This window comes from Bos grunniens, chromosome 3 (assembly GCF_055505025.1).
Source record: "Bos grunniens cultivar Pamir isolate PY7600 chromosome 3, Bosgru_T2T1.0, whole genome shotgun sequence".
NCBI classification, from domain to species: Eukaryota; Metazoa; Chordata; class Mammalia; order Artiodactyla; family Bovidae; genus Bos; species Bos grunniens.
The window spans coordinates 72,466,792-72,473,476 of record NC_141167.1 but is presented as its reverse complement, the minus strand read 5'-3'; the positions used below and the strand labels follow the sequence as shown (position 1 = coordinate 72,473,476).

The following is a 6,685-nucleotide window of genomic DNA, read 5'->3' as shown; positions in this document are numbered from 1 at the left end:
TATCAGAACCTGAGTGTTAGAACAGCTTTTCCGTCTGGGAAGCCGGCTAACTTGGAGAGACAATTACAGAGAAAGAAGGGCCAGTGACGGCTGCTGTAGGTGATATTTGTATATCTCATAAAAGGTCTGGCCCTTACCACTTAGTGGCCATGTGGTTTTGGGCAAATTACTTTCTGTGAACCTCCATTTCTTCCTTTGGAACATCATGATAAGGCTGCTTGCCTCAAAAGGTTAATTTGAAGCATATATAAAAAATGAAGGGAGCACTTGGATTTGTTTTGCTTTGTTTTTCTCCTCAAACTCCTCCCAGACCCCAGCCCCAAACCCAGGGAATAATTCCAGGCATTCAGAAAGTATTCTACAACAATTTTCTTAGATGAAACAAATCCAGTTTTCTGGTTGGATAAAATATTGAATAGATGAGGCATTTTGTCATTTAACAAATATTTATTGGGTGCCTCTTATGTTCTGGAGACTGTTCTAGTACTGAAGAGACAGCTGTGAACAAAACAGACAAAAACCCATGCCCTCATGGAGCTTCCATGCTAGAAAGGAATGAGAGAGACTCTAAATAAATAAATCTTGAAAACAAAATGGATATTACTTCGAGAAGAGTGTTTTGATCAAAAATAGAGCAGAGTAGGAGAATGCAGAGTGGCAATGGGGAGATGAGGCTAGAGATGGGTCAGGGTACTCTATTTTTTTTTTTTTTTTAGATACTTAAAATTTATTGAAGTATAGCATACACAAAGAAAAGTAGACCAGTCATGAGTGTACAGTTCAGTGAGTTACTGCAAAGGTAAAACATCAATGTACCCAATATAAACAACTTAACCCAAAGCTCAGAAATGTCCCTTGAGATACTTCCCAATCACCAGTCCCTTCCCCTTCCCTAAGGTCAGTGCTACTTTGATCACTAATGAAAAAGATTAGCTTTGCCTGTCTTTAAACTCTATCCCCTGGTGGCTCAGCAGTAAAGAATCCGCCTGCCAATGCAGGCGATGCAGGAGATGGATTCAGTCCCTGGGTTGGGAAAATCCCCTGGAGGAGGCCACGGCAACCCTCTCCAGTATTTTTTCCATGGGCAGAGGAACCTGACGGGCTACAGTCCAGGGAGTCGCAAAGAGTTGGACATGACTGAGCTACTAAACAACAAAAACAAACTCTCTATAGTGGAATCATCAGAAGGTCGAGATGTTTTTAAGGGCTCCACTTTATAGTTTCAAAGGCTAGATTCTTTGGGAGTGAGTTAGTGTCCCAGGGCTCATTTCTAAAGAGGCGTCATCTTCCAGCTCAGTGGTCATTCGACTGGTCCCAGGCGCCGGGCGGACAGGCGCAGGGTCAAAAGCCAGGCAGCAGTTGTGAGGGAAGCAGACAGGCAGATGGAAGGAGACCCTGGGGCCATGCTCCAGGATACCCAACCCTGGCAATTAGATCATTTTGGGAAAGATTCTCCCACCTTGGTTCTGTCTAAAATGCCCCATACTGTGTTTCCTTAAATAGCAATGGATGGAGACTGGCTTCACGCACTTCAAAGCCCTTCCCTGTTTGCATTGCACGAATGACACATTCCTGTCCAAAGTCAACCAGACAAACAGCTGCTAATTTCCTAGCAACACTGCCCTAGCCATTCTTGCATGGAATGGAATTAATCCTGGCACAGAAATAGAGGTTTATATTCAGAAAAAAAATAAAAAAGAAAGAAAACAACTCATAATTCCTTCTCCCCGCCTGCCCTGCTACTCAATCTCCACCCCCAGGGACCATCTTGGACCAAGCTCAGCCAGGGATTCCCGTTCTTCAGCAACTTGAAAGCCCTGACTATGTGATAGCTTTGTTGAGAGGACTCACATAAGTATTAGTACTTACAACACTTGAATTTGTGGAAAGCTGCCGTGGACTGCTTCTTGACTTCAGGGAATCATCAGTTTCTGCCTCATGACAAGTTTATCAGGAAGTCTGGGCAAGTGATTTAGAATCACATAATATCAGGGTAAAAAGGCTTTACCGAACTGTCTGGTGAAGAATGGAAAGTAGGTTGTATCCTGCTTGTTCCAGTGCTTGCTGTTGGCTCCAGGTAGCATGTCTGTGACAGCATCTCAGGCAGCTGGGTGGGAAGGGAAGCAGTGAGTGATTGATTGGCAATGTCTGCCATGGATGAGAGGTAGCAAAGGGCCGCCTCTTGGGTATTTACCATGCCTGATCTGGATCCAACCTCTCATTTTACAAATGATTGAACTGAAATTCAGAGTTGGAGTGCCCCCATTAAGATCATCCCCCCAGTGAGAAGCAGAACGGGACCTCAAATCCAGCCCTCTAACTTTTCACCTGAGCATTGTTTTTAACACCAACTCATTTGCTTCTGTTCATAAGGTCTGGAGAGGGCTGATTTAGTGAGGCAAGGGAAGATCAGGGAGCTGGCTGGCTCTAACACCTAACACGAGGCTCAAGGGAATGAGCGGTCCAGCTTGGTTCCTGCTTACCCACCCCCACCAGTGCCAGCGGGCTGCATCTTCAAGCTGTTGTGGATCCAGCAGGAAGAATGAGGGATCCTCCCCATGCAGAAATCCACGGTGATGCCCGGGGGCCTGAATTCCTGATCCAGAGCCTGACTTTATTCCCTCCTCCCTGTAATTATATTGCCCTCATCCAAGAGTCGGGCACCACTTAGCAATGAAGCACCCACCCATCATTCTTACCATCCCAGCTTGGGTGTGCTCAAACTTGTGATGGTATGCACAGAGAAGCTTTTACTTTTTACTCAGAGTCATGTTGACATAAATTGCATTTACTTCTATTTTAAAACATAGCCTTCTTGTCTAAGAATAACTGATTTATTTGGTAAGAAAAGACTTATGTATGTGGATGTCACTAGAAGGGCAAAGGGACAGAGAGGTTTTTTCCTTTTTAAATTTCATTTTAACTTATCATGAGAAAACTTTTCTTTAAAAATAAAATAAAATAATCCCTGGCTCAACTGAGAATATTTGCCCTTTCTTTTGGCCCAGGACCTGGTCTCATGCTAAGCTCCATGCTGGTCATCACCTCCTCCTGAAATGCTCCGCTTTCTCGCCAGGCAGAAGCCATTCTTCCCTTTCGTGTCTAAAGTTCTCCTTTGCCTTGGGATAAGAAGAAAATATATTTAGTTCAACAAACACTTACTGAAGTACCTTCAGTGTGTCAGCCTCCGTGCTCAGTACTCAGGACTCAGAAATGAATGCACTAAACCCTCAGCCCTTGAGAAATTTAACTGGAACTTGAGACAGAGAACCACAGTGCTTAGCTTTGTGCCCTGTTATCTCATTTAATCTTCACCCTAAATCTGCTCTTCTAGTGGTCAAGGCTATGTCTCTTTTCTCCACGTTATCCTCAGCACCAAGCACAATGCCATGGTCCTGGGAAAAGCTGTGACTCAGAGAATAACTGATTGCTTAAAACCTCCCTGAAAGGTAGGCACCTTTTGCTTTTTTACAGATGAAGAACTGAGGTTGACAGAGACTAAGTAGCCTCTCCTAAGGTTTCCTAGTAGTGATGACTTTGGTCCTTTGTTTCCAAGCCCTTGGTTTTTTCCTCCCTTGTAGCACTTCTTCACCTTCTAGGCCCGGTTTTCTCACCTGTAAATTCAGGGGATCAGACTGAATGATTCTGGATGCTCTAGACAATTCTGGATGATCCTGGACTATCCCTTCAAGTTCTGAATTTCATAGCCAATCTCCAAAGTTGATGTTAGAATGCATATACCCATTTTCTCTGGAAGGATTTTTATATGTTGTTATTTTTAACTTGCATTTCTGTTACCCTTATTACACCACCAGCTCTTGGAGCTTAATATTTCATTTTGTAACTCATTTGTAGCACCCTCAGATCTGTGTTCTATGCTCAAAGACTTCTCATTTTTTATAGTTCATGACTCTCTATAAACATGCTTTATTTATGCTAAGTAAGTCATACACACTTCACTTCCCCAAACCAGATTTTTTTCCTATTTTCTCTCAAAAATGGCAGCATGATTTGAGTGCTCTTTGGCAGGCATCAAAGGTTCTCATGTCATAGGATGCAGAAAATATTTATTGCAAATAATGATTCTTAATTTTGAAAGGAAAAACACAGACTTCAAAATTTTGTGGGATCATAAAAATTCCATTTCATACACTAACAATGAAAAAGTGAAAAATGAGGTTAAGAAACAATTATATGTATGGCAGAAAATGACACAACATTGTATTCTATAAAGCAAAGCAATTATTGTAAAGTAATTATCCTTCAATTAAAAATAAATAAATTTCAGAGAGTGTTTTGCCTATGTTCTCCTCTAGGAGTTTTACATCACAGCAGGATCCTCTATGACCCACCTCCCAGAATATTGGAAATGAAAGCAAAAATAAACAAATGGGACCTAATTAACCTTAAAAGCTTCTGCACATCAAAGGAAACTATTAGCAAGGTGAAAAGACAGCCTTCAGAATGGGAGAAAATAATAGCAAATGAAGCAACTGACAAACAACTAATCTCAAAAATATACAAGCAACTCCTACAGCTCAACTCCAGAAAAATAAATGACCCAATCAAAAAATGGGCCAAAGAACGAAATAGACATTTCTCCAAAGAAGACATGCAGAGGGCTAACAAACACATGAAAAGATGCTCAACATCACTCATTATCAGAGAAATGCAAATCAAAACCACTATGAGGTACCATTTCACACCAGTCAGAATGGCTGCGATCCAAAAGTCTACAAATAATAAATACTGGAGAGGGTGTGGAGAAAAGGGAACCCTCTTACACTGTTGGTGGGAATGCAAACTAGTACAGCCACTATGGAGAACAGTGTGGAGATTCCTTAAAAAACTGGAAATAGAACTGCCTTATGATCCAGCAATCCCACTGCTGGGCATACACACTGAGGAAACCAGAAGGGAAAGAGACACGTGTACCCCACTGTTAATCGCAGCACTGTTTATAATAGCCAGGACATGGAAGCAACCTAGATGCCCATCAGCAGATGAATGGATAAGAAAGCAGTGGTACATATACACAATGGAGTATTGCTCAGCCATTAAAAAGAAAACATTTGAATCAGTTCTAATGAGGTGGATGAAACTGGAGCCTATTATACAGAGTGAAGTAAGCCAGAAGGAAAAACACCAATACAGTATAATAACACATATATATGGAATTTAGAAAGATGGTAACAATAACCCTGTGTACAAGACAGCAAAAGAGACACTGATGTATAGAACAGTCTTATGGACTCTATGGGAGAGGGAGAGGGTGGGAAGATTTGGGAGAATGGCATTGAAACATGTAAAATGTCATGTATGAAACGAGATGCCAGTCCAGGTTCGATGCACGATACTGGATGCTTGGGGCTAGTTCACTGGGACGACCCAGAGGGATGGTATGGGGAGGGAGGAGGGAGGAGGGTTCAGGATGGGGAACACATGTATACCTGTGGGGCGGATTCATTTTGATATTTGGCAAATCTAATACAATTATGTAAAGTTTAAAAATAAAATAAAATTAAATAAATAAATAAATTTTAAAAAGAAAAAGCAATTCTATTTACAATAGCATCAAAAAGAATACAATATGTAGAAACATATTAGCAAAAGAAGTGCAAGATAAAAATTTTAAAACCTTGTTGAAGAAAACTGAAGATCTAAATACATAGAAAGACATTCTGTGTTTGTGGACTGGGTTAATATTCTTAAGATGACCACTCTCCCCAAAGTAATTCACACATGCAACACGATCCGCATCAATATCCCACATGGCTTTTTTCTTTTTGGAATTTGACAAACTAATACTAAAACCCATATGGAAGTGCAAGAGACCCAGAATAGTCAAAACAATCCTTAAAAAGAACAAACTTAGAAGACTTATACTTCCTGATTTCAAAACTGCAAAGCCAAAATAATCAGGACAGTATAGCATGAGAATAAGGGTAGACATATAGATCCGTGGAATGGAATTGAGACTATAGAAGCAAACTCTTAAATTTAGAGCTAGTCAATTTTGAGAAGATGCCAGGGCAATTCAATATGGGAAAGATAATCTTATTAACCAATGGTGCTGGGATAAATGCATTTCCACATACAAAACAATGAAGTTGGACTCCTAGCTCACATCATGTACAAAAATTAACTCAAAATGACCAAAGACCTAAATATAAGAACTACCATTATAAAACTCTTAGAAGAAAAGATAGGTGTAAATTTTCACGATCTTGGATTGGGTGATCGTTTCTGATATGTGACACCAAAGGCATAAGCAACCAAAGGCAAAAAACAGGTAAATTGGACTTCATAAAAATTGAAAATGTTTATGCTTCAGAGGGCACTATGAAGAAAGTAAAAAGACAAGCCACAAAAGGAGTGAAAGTATTTGCAAATCATATATCTGATAAGGGTCTGCTATACAGAATATATAAAACCACAATTTAAAAATAAGCCAAGGAGGAATTCCCTGGCAGTCCATGGTTAGGACTCAGTGCTCTGACTGCCGGGACCAAGGTTCAATCCCTGGTCACGGAACTAAGATCCCACAAGCTGTGCTACACAGCCAAAAAAGTAGGCCAATGATTTAAATAGTCAATTCTCATAAGAAGATAGACAAATGTTCAATAAGATAAGCGCATAAAAAGATGCTCGACATCATTTGTCATTAGGAAAATCTAAATCAAAA

At 40.5% G+C, this 6,685-nt stretch overlaps 1 long non-coding RNA gene across 1 annotated transcript; it reads right to left on the bottom strand.

The window, feature by feature from the left end:
* Window positions 1-698: 698 nt before the first annotated feature.
* Window positions 699-3,121, bottom strand: LOC147375844 (uncharacterized). The gene is made up of 2 exons (XR_015160537.1): window positions 3,012-3,121; window positions 699-2,107 (listed from the first exon to the last, which is right to left on the bottom strand). It is a non-coding gene; the product is annotated as an uncharacterized LOC147375844 (long non-coding RNA).
* Between the last annotated feature and the right edge of the window lie 3,564 nt (window positions 3,122-6,685).